Here is a 12,616-nt window from a genome sequence, read left to right as displayed (position 1 = left end):
GAAGTACATCGTAGGTAAACATGAGTACCTAGCTTAGGTTAGGGACGTCTTCTCGAATGGAACGTACAACTAGAGTTCCACGACCCCATACCTTCGCAAAATAATACCTTTCTTTACAACTGCTGCTTTAATTGTTTATCATTAATTATGCAAATAAGGTTCTTATGTACACAAATTGTATCAGTTGATCATCTCCTCTACCAGACACCAGACGTACACAATCTATGTTAAGAAAGAAGGTTTTTATCGCATTTTCTGATAATCTATGCAAATGAGACCCTCTTTTGCATAATTTATGTTCAACTATGTTCACCCGTACATAACTGCCAAATGCTACAAGTAAGAAGTTACTGTCATTTACGACAATAAGATTGTAGCATTTTCTCATTAATTATGCAAATTGGGTATTTATTTTGCATAATATATATCAATCAATATTCTTCTCCTTCTCTGTTACAGGTGTCACATGTTGCAATGGTCCCATACTGGAACTGAGCATGTTCATAAAATTTCATAATCAATTATGCAAATTAGATAAATATTTGCATAATTAATATGTCATTATATGAAGCATCACTTAAGCTATCCACATACCAAAAATCATAATTCGTTAACCTCTTTTTGAGTTATTCCCATTTAAAGTCTGACACTAAACCTGCTCTGCAGTTCCAAAACAAGCCGCTAGGGGCCCAAACATACACCACCTACTCTCGGCATCAGGAGCTATCTACCACTAAAAAATCATGGCCATAGCATGTTCAGAACTTGAGATATCAAACCAGGAAGTTCTGCTTCAGAACCATAACAGGTTGCTAGGGGGCCCAAAATCTAATCGTTTCTAGGTCTCACCAAGACCTACTCAAAGACCGAATATCAATATAATCCATCCAGGCGTTCTTGAGTTATTCTGGTCTTCTACATACATACATACATACATACATACATACAAACAAACGCTACCCAAAATACTAGAGTTCCACGACCCCATACCTTCGCCAAATAATCCTACCTTTCTTTACAACTGTTGCTTTAATTGTTTATCATTGATTATGAAAATAAGGTTCTCATTTACATAAATTGTATCAGTTGATCATCTCCTCTACCGAACACCAGACGTACGCAATCTATGTTAAGAAAGAAGGCTTTTATCGCATTTTCTGATAATCTATGCAAATGAGACCCTCATTTGCATAATTAATGTTCAACGATGTTCACCCGTACATAACTTCCAAATGCTACAAGTAAGAAGTTAATGTCATTTACGACAATAAAATTGTAGCATTTCTCATTAATTATGCAAATTAGGTATTTATTTTGCATAATATATATCAATCAATATTCTTCTCCTTCTCAGTTACAGGTGTCACATGTTGCAATGGTCCCATACTGGAACTGAGCATGTTACTAAAATGTCATAATTAATTATGCAAATTAGATAAATATTTGTATAATTAATATGTCATTATATGAAGCATCACTTAAAGGGGCATTCCACTCCTGAAACGAGTATCATTATTCCTCAGACAATAAATAATTATGTTTGAATCAAGTTTGTTTGGTCAAATTTACCACAAATTTAAGCTTAAACGCAGAGGGAACATTTTAGCAAACGAGTTCTTGAATTCCCTTGAGGACCCTTCTAATGCATTGTGCGCTGCTGAGGCAGGACGTGGCTTTGACCATGGGAACAGGTACCGGTTAGTACTAGTATAAATTTCGATACTATGATGTTTTAGGATCACTTTTTGAGTAGACTGTATGTGTGTGCACAAACGTCATTAGAACGTTTGTGGGTCATTCTGTAGTAATTTGTTGATGTATAAAAGTAGCCTTTTTAGAGAAGAATGATCCACAAAAGTGACCACATCTCTGGATTCCAAGAACCGCTGAGCTTCAAACTTTGTGTGTTCCTTCCTAAATGTCCGATAGCCACCCTACCTTTTTCGTTCGCTCAGCGGTTCTACCGTTAGCGAGAAATTGTGCCCAACGTCGGCCATACAAGCAGTTTTGGCGCCGCCATTTTACGTTGACCGACTTTCAACTCCTTATAATTAAGTGGCCAAATATCCCCATCCCAAGATGATATAGTCTTCAAACTTTTTTTGTATTTCCCTACATGTGTGATTATCACTTGACTGCTTTGTCAAGCTTATCCCGACTACCGTTAGCGAGAAGGTGTGACGGAAGTCGCGAACTCATATACGGCGCAGTACATTAGAAGCGGGTCCGCATGGAGTGCTCTAATTTAGAAAAGAATATTGTCTAAAAGGCAAATCAGGTAACTTTGCAAAAAGTCGAGTGCATTTGTATCCCAAAAAATATCATCTATCAGAAAATAACACTCGCTTCTGGAGTGGAATACCCCTTTAAGCTATTCACATACCAAAAATCATATCAATTCGTTAACCTCTTTTTGAGTTATTCCCTTTTAAAGTCTGACACTAAACCTGCTCTGCAGTTCCAAAACAAGCCGCTAGGGGGCCCAAACATACACCACCTACTCTCGACATCAAGAGCTATCTACCACTAAAACATCATGGCCGTAGCCTGTTTTGAACTTGAGATATCAAACCAGGAAGTTCTGCTGCAGTACCTGCTCTGCAGTTCCAAAACAAGCCGCTAGGGGGCCCAAACATACACCACCTACTCTCGGCATCAAGAGCAATCTACCACTAAAACATCATATTCACATACCAAAAATCATAACAATTCGTTAACCTCTTTTTGAGTTATTCCCTTTTAAAGTCTGACACTAAACCTGCTCTGCAGTTCCAAAACAAGCCGCTAGGGGGCCCAAAAATACACCACCTACTCTCGGCATCAAGAGCTATCTACCACTAAAACATCATGGCCGTAGCATGTTCAGAACTTGAGATATCAAACCAGGAAGTTCTGCTGCAGTACCATAACAGGGGGCTAGGGGGCAAAATCTAATCGTTTCTAGGTCTCACCAAGACCTACTCACATACTGAATATCAATACAATCCATCCAGGCGTTCTTGAGTTATTCAGGTCTTCTACATACATACATACAAACAAACGCTACCCAAAATATAACCTTCTTGGCGAAGGTAATAACCTTCTTGGCGAAGGTAACTAGACGTTTGAGCACGTTGAAGACCCTTCATATAACTGTCACATATCACAAGAGTGTTTTACAGATACCAAAACACGTATCCCTTAGAGTAGGTGTCCTTCAATACTGCTTCCCCGTTATGCAAAACAAACAGACACAGAGCAAACCCAAAACAACGTTTTTGTTTTCGTCCCAGTGGCGACGGTGTGATCACAAGAGATAAGTCTCTTGTACATACTTGCCTGGAGGGTTACATGCCGTTAAACTAAGTTGTTTGATTCAGGCATGCAGTCGGGTTTTGGGCTTGAAATCATGTGTCAACAAAAATCACAAAATGCGTTTTCAATCGAACAGGCATTAGTATAAATTATCACAAATTGTATTACTATTAGTATTATATTTCCATCGTAATTTCTTTTTAATCTTTGACCGCGTATGTCTGTTACCAAAATGTCCATTCAAAGCTGTGGTCAGCGATTGTTCTGTTATTTCAGGTACTACACGTAGTAAATAGTCGTGCGTTTATATGACGTAACGACAGGTCGTTTTGTCTCAGAAACCAGAGGTCCTGGGTTTAAATCCTGTCATGCTACCGATCTTGTCTTGGGAAAGGCTCCTTACATGACTTTACTCAGTCCATCAAGGTGTAAAAATGAGTACCTAACTTCTGTTGAGGAGGTACATATAGTAAGATAGCGACGTCGGACAACTGTTTCGTCTGTATTTTCTGTAAGCGACACCTCGATCCCCTTAGATAAACCATGTCATGTGAATATGATGTCACCAATACCCACGCATTCCCTGTTAGGCTTAGGTCACATTTTCAAACCGGGACCCGGCCGGGCAGCTTTCGGAAGGGAGAAGAATGATACAAAAGGCATCAGAATATACATAATGTCAACATAAGATTCATGGGCATAAATTGCATATATTTCTACACATTTTAACTTTTCGTTTCTTTAAACACCACGGCCGGGCCCCGGTTTAGAAATGTGACCTAAGCCTTAGGCCTTCAACACATTTCCTGCCGTGGGCCCAGCCGGCTGTTTGTGTTAACGAAAAATTAAGGCTTATGCCAGTAAAGATACATAAGACGTGTTGTGGATATATGTTTGGTCCGTTTTGTGTTTTTGTTGTCTTTTATGTTGTACTTTTTTTTTCCAAACTGCCCGGTCGGGCCCATTTGTGTAAACGTGTCGTCAGCCTCAGCAATCCATAATTTTACAGCAAACGAAAAACGCAATATCTGGCACATTTACAGTTTGGAAACAATTATTTCCTGTCTACTCGTCCCACTGGTTATTGACTACAGGTAGAAGCCCCCCTCCCCATAGCCTGACTTATACCATGGCGGGTCATCCATGACTCAGATCAAGACATGTTGAAAATCTCTGGAAACGGCTGGGGTCTCTTCTCTTCTTTTGTCTATAAAACATAAGCTAAAAATATAATAACATACAGAATCTACCTCACCTTGTCTCATGTGAAGAAATCTACTCGGGAGTGAAACAGTAGCTTGTCGGAATCAAGAGAAAACAGAGAGAAGCTACGATTTTCCCTTGGCCTGCACGGGCGGTGTTGTGAGTATAACGGATGACGAAATCATCACACGAGGATTACTCGTTGTAGCAAATCGTATACCGTTACAGGTCTGGATGACCCGCAGATGTCCTATTATTACAATGTTACGTCGATTACGTTTTGTTTGTATTGCATACCCGGTAAACCGCCTAATGGCGTAACACACCAGGTTTGTACTCTTCATCCTTATTCTAGAGTATCGGGTTTCCAGTATGGATCAAAATTGCCTCATTTCAATTCAAGGCATTATTGCAGAAAAATCACAAATTGCTGCAAGAAAATATAAGAATAGCTAGGGGCCATCAATGACACGTGTCGATTGTACGCATCCCCCAGTGACCGCTGTGATGCTTTAGAAATTTGCTTAAAGGCTTACATTTTGCAAATGAAACAAAATAACGCAAAAGAAACAAACAAAAAATATTCTAACACCGATCTATAATGCGAAAACAAAGGTATTCTTCTCAAACAAGTCAGTCAACACAGAGGACGAAATGTTGTAATGAGGTTGCCCATCAAATGCTGACTACTTGTTGAAAATCACAGAGTACCTAAGCAATCATAATAAGTTTACGGAATATAAAAGACATGCAACTGAAGTGTATGAAAAACATAATGACTTATCATACATTTTTTTATAATACTTGTAATTGTATATACTGCATTTGGCACAAAGTCATCTAAATTTGGCAAAATTCGTATGTTTCATATTTGTTACAGCATTGGCTCGTTGCAGTTCTGTAAAGTGTTTTTCAAACATAAGAAAATAATTGGTCTGGCTGAATTCGAACTCGGTGCAGCTCACTCGGTGATGATGCACGAACGCTTTTAATTACTTGTAACACGACAAATCCGATCTACTTTTTATAGTTAGCAATGTTAGCGACGCAACCAACGTTTCAACGTCACTGAATCATTGCATTCTTCCATTCTTGTTTCATCCAAGGAATCCATTGGGATCAGGGTATTTGCCGCATAGGTGGTAAGATGCTAACCACGTATGTATTCCGTTAAACCGTTGTGAATTTCGTAAACTCCTCTTGAATACCTAGATACCTATATCTCAGTATAACATGGATAAGAAATGTCTCCTAGCAGTCCATGTTAGTATTGCAAAAGAAATCACCAACAATTGCCAAGGCGATATGAATAGCTAGGGGGCCTCAATGACACGTGACGAATGTCGGCATGTCGGCATGCCACAATGGCATTTGTAAAGCCTAACATTTTAGTTTCTATGCTTGTGTATAACAAATCAAACAGAATAAAGTAAACAAACTTCAAATGTTTCAATAAACAAAGAGACTTACCACCAGTCAACGCACGTATACATTGAGTACGAAATATCATAACGAGTTTGCCTATCCTGTGCTAACATCATGTTTACTATCGCAGAGGCGACTAAGTATTTAGATGAATTGTATGGAATTGAAATGATCTACTACTAACAAACATAAGGAGTTATACGAATTTTATATTTATATCTATAAGAATGACGAACCTGAAACTTAAGGAAATTTTGACCACCAACTTTGACGCTTTGTTGCACTACCATGCCTCGCCGCTAGGATACCCTTTATTAAACTTGCAGTCTTGAGTTATGTTGTACACAGACGAACGCACATTCATACACAGCCCTCTATAGAACCGACGATATATATACAGAATTTAGACAAAATTTACAGAATGCATACAATCCACGACGAAATATGCGAATAATAAAGGGTTTTACAATATAATATTATTGTAGGAATTGTTTGTATTCGTTGTGAATTTCGTTAACTCCTCCTGAATAGTATGAACTCCGTGCTGTTCGGTTGTTTCTTAATTCTTACAGTAGTGGATTGTAAGAGACCTGTAAAACACGCATTATTCCGCAAAGACCTTCAAAATTGCGTGAAGTGACAATCCTGTCGAATTCACAGAAAGCCATATATTATGATATTAAAGTCTGCCGTATGGATCAAGATTGCCTCCTAGCAGGTCAAGACATTACTGCAGAAGGAATCACTTCTTGCTGCAATAATAATATAAATCGCTAGGTGGCATGAATGACACGTGGCGAGTGTCCATATGCCTGACTAGTTTAAAGCTTATGATTTGATTTTAAAGACTTGTCTATATGCACGATAAATCGAACATAACAAAGCAAAACAAACAGCGATCTTTCATGCGAGTGCAAAGAGACGTTATCGTTTTTCAACCAAATCAGTTAACATCGAGGGCTAAATGTTGTAATGAAGTTACATATCCTGTGTTAACAGTTTTTTTTCGCTATCACTTTCACGTTCACTCGTATAGAATTGATTTGTTTCGCTACAAATAAAATATTATAGTAAGAACTATATGTATTCATGTCCAACCTATAATGTAGAAAGAACTGAATAATTGTAGACGATACGTGTAAAACATTACCATTATCTTCCATGCGAAAAAAAAGGATCTTAACATCCCACTTGCATTAAGCATTATTCTTAATACTGTAAATGCATGTAATTTCGAGGGAATGTACGCAAACTCATGGGAGGAATTTTGTTTTCGATCAGAAATGTCACAAGTACACAGTCATATTGATATACACGTGAGATCAGTTTTGACCCCACACGGTGGTTTGAGGGTTAACTTATCCAAGCGAAAACACAGACAAAAAAAAACCTTATAACTGTCATTTCATATAAAGGTAACTACTCTGCGATAGGAACATATCACTTGTCTACACATTTGACAATACATACCAAAGAGCCTACAACTACCATCCTCCTACGCAGGGACATCCAACAGCCAAACTGCCTGTCTGGATGTATCCTGCTCTTTTAACCGTCACTCTTAGTTCCTGTGGACCCCCCCCCCCCAAACCAGCTGTCAGCCAATGAGAGAATAGGCTTTCCGTTTTCAAAAACTGTCTCGCATGTATAAGGGACTAAAGCATAATACTAGCCAAGCCGCTCACCTTACTGCGCTAGCGTCAACTTACTACATTACCGCATCCATAAAGACCATGAAATCATAACAGGCATCGTGGTCAATTTTAAAAACGATTCTATTGTGTGAATAAGAAATATGTAAATACATCTTCAAAGAATAATCTCCAAGCAGATCCTACGGTAGCATAAGACAGTATCAAAAGCTGCCAGAGGACTGAAGCCGGCTTAGGAGTGTATTTTGCTACCGGGGATCTGCCTCCACTGAAACAGGGAGGAGCATTTCTATTCAACAATGGTGTTGCTGCCCCACCCTGTTGCCATGTGCTAATTATTTTACGAGCGAATTACACTGGGACAAAGTCAGTGACCAGCACATGTCTCAGTTGGAAGTTAACACCAAACAGGAAGGAGGGCAATTAGCACCTACACTGCAAGCACAGTTTGAATGGGAAACAATTGGATGTTAATAGCCTTTGTTCTAGCCGACTGGAGGCAGATCCCTGGTAGCCAAACACACTCCTAAGCCAGCTTCACTCCTCTGGCAGCTTTTGATACTGTCTTATGCTACCGTAGGATCTGCTTGGAGATTATTCAAAGAACACATCAACAAGGAAATTTGGTATAGTTTAATAGCATACGAGGTAAGACTAACAGTAATATTTCAATAGTGTAAATTACTTATAATTACTGTACTCGACGTTGAAAACCGTGGGAACCCGTTAGTTACTACAACTACAAGCAAAAATTCATAGTATCACTGTCAGTAAAATCTTAGTTTTCTAAATGTTAGCAAATTGTGTTAATATTTGCACACAACAAATTCCATACTAAAAGACTTAAACTTAACGAGAGCTCTGAGTTTTAACTGGGAGAAAACAATTACAATTGTTTGTCACCTGAAAATGCTGCTACGACGTTGCCCGGGACCTAAATCACTACCGATATGTCGAAATACAAACAAACCCATCCAATAGCGATGTACCTTGAGAAAGGAATTAATATGGAAATATAACTGTGAATATGTACAATGGGGTTTACAGTACACGACTGTCTTCTTTGTTTTGTGGGTACCACGATGTCTAGTTTTGTATCTACCATGCCTATTCTTTGCCTTTCTTCTTCTTATTTCTTTTAGGTGAATATTAAAGATTATAAGATAAACAAAATCCATCAAGGGATATCGCTGCAAGTACACAGAGACCTACAACAGCAATATCCCGAAGGTAGAAATAAGCCGGCGACAGAGCCTTCCGTGGAGGCAAAGAACAATGCAAAAGCGAACTCTAGCGGCTGCCGACGAAATGTAGATATTTCTCTACGAGACTCCATAGGTCGCTGAACTGTAGAAATTGGCCAAGTAGACAGATGGGGAGTTCGCCTGAGTACCATCCTCCATAGTGACCGCTTGTACTAAGGTAGGAACCGCAACATTTTTTTTTCTTAGCCATATCCGTTCAAAATGACATCATCACCAAACTGAATATGGAGGAGACAAGATCAGCCCACCTGTTTCAGCATCCTCCTGGCGGGAAGACACGAGAGGATTTGTTGACGTCAGGCGCCACTGTTATGATGTCACGAATACGCTCTGTTACCACTTGTTAAGTCACAGGCGTGTGGACTCGTGACCTACGTCTGGTTATGACGTCATGCGTTGTCTCTGTAGCGCATCACAAGGTGGTTTCGTCACACGTGATCATCACAGAGCGCACTGTTCCAGAACGTAATGTACATACACGGGATTCAGGGTGACCAAAGCACAACACGGCTGGATTCCAGGCTAAGCCGGTGGATTGTTTGTTTTCAGTTGTTATGTCATTCCTGGGCCGCGATAACGTTCTATACGGGTGTTCCGGACCGAGCGATAATTTTCCGTATCACACATTTACTTGACTTCTTAGTTGTATCACACCAGTGACGCAGGCTTCCATCCATTATGACTAGAGCACCCTTTACGCCTGCCGAAATCACAGGTGCAGGCTAATGGCGTTCTTTCGTTCGAATTTTTCTCGAATTGATGTTGTTACAGAATATAAATTAGTTGTTGGCGCAGGTTGAAACAATGTGTCGAATTGTATCCTTTCGATGGCTTATGTGTAGTTTGGCAATTAAATCAGTGTTTTCCGACCTGGGTATGACATAAATAAAAGGCAACACGGTGTACTCCGTATCACCCTAGGCCGAGGTACCAGCCCGACTCGTGTGAGGGTTGGGACTGTACTATTCTATGTGCAATGCAAGTTTTATTGACACGACAAAAAGTAAAGTGACTCTTGTATGGTCAAGTATAAACTACAAAACAAAGGTGAATACAGAATGACTCTTAAAGCTCTACTAACTAAACAATGGATGTAAACTAAGAAAATCTCTATACAATCAAGGCATGAGGCTAAACATGGGTGTCACTATTTTTTCTAATCATAAAGCAATCTTTAATCTTAGCATTATGAGAGCTGTTGGATCTAAAAAATATATTCAAAACTACTTCAGGTATGGAGTATCTTGAAATCTATAGTATTTAGGCATGTATATGCACCTGGAGCGTTAATGCTTAGCCGACATTTCAGTGACTGTCTGTCTGTCACTCTCCTACCAGTAATACTGACTTGTTCTACTTCACACTGCAACTAGGTGTCGCTGCTTTAATGTGAAGAATGTAGTCCAAAACTAACGTTACATGTACCCGAACCATCATAAGCATTGTTCGCAATGTTTTTTTTTCTCTTTCTGACAACATCAGTCGTGTTTACCGGAAAATTTGAATAGGTTTTATCCACCGCGAAAGTGCCCAATTTTGTGCATTATTTTTTGACATGAAAATAATGCTGTTTCTTTCTCTCTATTGTTTTTTTTTTTAATTAGAGAAGTTGAAGTATCAGAACTCAGTTAGTCTTGCTGAAGGAATAGTCTCCCACCCCATATACATTAATTTTGCATCAGGATAATTCCCTATAAGAGATGGTAGCTAGCTAGTCTTGAAGGTGTGCAGCAACTAACTATTTATCTTAGAAATTGCTGCAGCGAAACTTCTGGGTTTTATATCTCGTGTTCTGGTTTCTGGACATGCTATGGTCACGATGTTTGGTTGGTAGATAGGCCATGCCCTTTGAAAGAAGTAACATAAGTTTGGGCCTCCTGGTGGCTAATATTAGAATTGCAGGGGCAAACATTTCAAACATTTTTAGTGTCACTGATGATGATGATGATGAATGGTTTATTGGTAAAAAATCACTCACAGCCTGTTTGGCTGAATTGCGGATTTCATACAAATAATTGTTATCCAGCCAGAGCTAATTCTAGAAATATTAATACATCTATATCATCAATTATATCTTCAACAATTAAATAACAATTAAAATTCTGACATTGATGAAATTGAATTAAGTGGTTGTAGCAACACTTTAAAACACAACAGATACCCATAGAGAGGCATTAGATGACTTGCGTTATCGAACACCTGTTGTGTTTTATTCGCCCGCGAGAAATACATTTTCTGATTATTTCCCACCATGCCGTCAGCAGACATGTACTATTTACCTGTAGAGCTTAAATTCAAAGACTTCTCAGATTTTATTCATCATCATGATATTAATGAATGAAGACCTTTAGTGTACAGTTTTGCCCAACCGAGCTAAGTACAGGTCACAACAAGTCAAGATATATACATATAAAAGCATCACAAATCTAGTCTAACACAAAAGTTTGACTTCTTCTCGCTTCTTGGTAATGGTGAAAATGTAGGACTGTATGGGTTTAGCTATTGTCGGTTTGTCAAAACGCATGAGAAATATAAACTTGTCAGTGCTACTCATGTGTCTAAAATGAGGGAATCTACTTTCTATATAACTAAATAGAGTATTTTTATCATTGACATGCATATCGCAATCAACAGTGGAGTGCACTTCATCTTCTACCATGTTTGAGGTACAAAATTGGCAGACTCTTTGTTCTAAAGGACTGCGGTTGTGCCTTCCTGATTCAATACGCAGTCTGTGGCAACTGATTCTTAGTTTAGCAATGGTAGTTCTGTGCCCAATGTTTGTAATCTTCAAATACTGCTCTTCATTGTATGTAATAGCACCTCTCGAAAATCCCAAATGTTATAGTGGCCGTAGCTGTAACAAGTTCGTATCGTTAGTTTCCTCTTTCGGAGAGCTCTTCTTTGTACAGTCTATCACCCCCAGAGAAACCCACCAAGGCACGTACACAACAACACTCCGCTATGGAGACAATTACTTCTGTCCAAATATCGCTTTACGCGAGGGATTTCTAACATTTCCTGCTGGGATCAGGCTTTTTGATGTTTGACTTGTGAGTTCCTTGTAAATAAAATATGCATGCTTCTTGGCGTTACGTGAGCTTTTTCTCCACTCTGAGACTCTTAAGTTTAATCAATTGCAGCGGTAATAGTCTGCGAGGAGAGCTGTGTACGTGTGGGCACGCCGTTTGCTGAAAACAACAGTATGGAGCGAAGTAGTAGCGGAAGTAAATGTATCAAGAAAACTCAATTTATGAAGTGAAAATCAAAGTGTGTGTGTGTGTGTGTGTGTGTGTGTGTGTGTGTGTGTGTGTGTGTGTGTGTGTGTGTGTGTTTCTGTGGTCTGGAGAGGGTTGGGAGAAGGGTTGCGGTTACATGTGATCAGGCGCTGGCGAGGACATTAAGACTACCCTGAGTTTTCCCTTTATTCATAAACATTCGCCGTGTGCACTGTTTTGTTTTCAAATTCAACACTTTTCCATGAGTGTGTCATGGTTTTTGACAGCATCTCATCAAACACGAGGCCTTCGGCTTTACGTCTCATCCTAGGGGACATCCCTATTAAAGCGAAGCTGGGTACTCATTTCACCTCAGTTGAGTCAGGAAAAATATATGTAAAGTGTATTTCATAAGGGTACAGCATTGGGGCTGCTACGGATTAGAACCCAGAACCTTTAGATCCAATGTTAACGTCCCTAACCACAAGTCTACATTGCCACTTTTTTTCACAAATATTCTCCCCGTGCATTTCTAGTTTAGTTGTCATGTTTCACACTA

The sequence above is a fragment of the Branchiostoma floridae genome, chromosome 16, assembly GCF_000003815.2.
Source record: "Branchiostoma floridae strain S238N-H82 chromosome 16, Bfl_VNyyK, whole genome shotgun sequence".
NCBI lineage: Eukaryota > Metazoa > Chordata > Leptocardii > Amphioxiformes > Branchiostomatidae > Branchiostoma > Branchiostoma floridae.
This window is presented reverse-complemented; position numbering follows the sequence as displayed.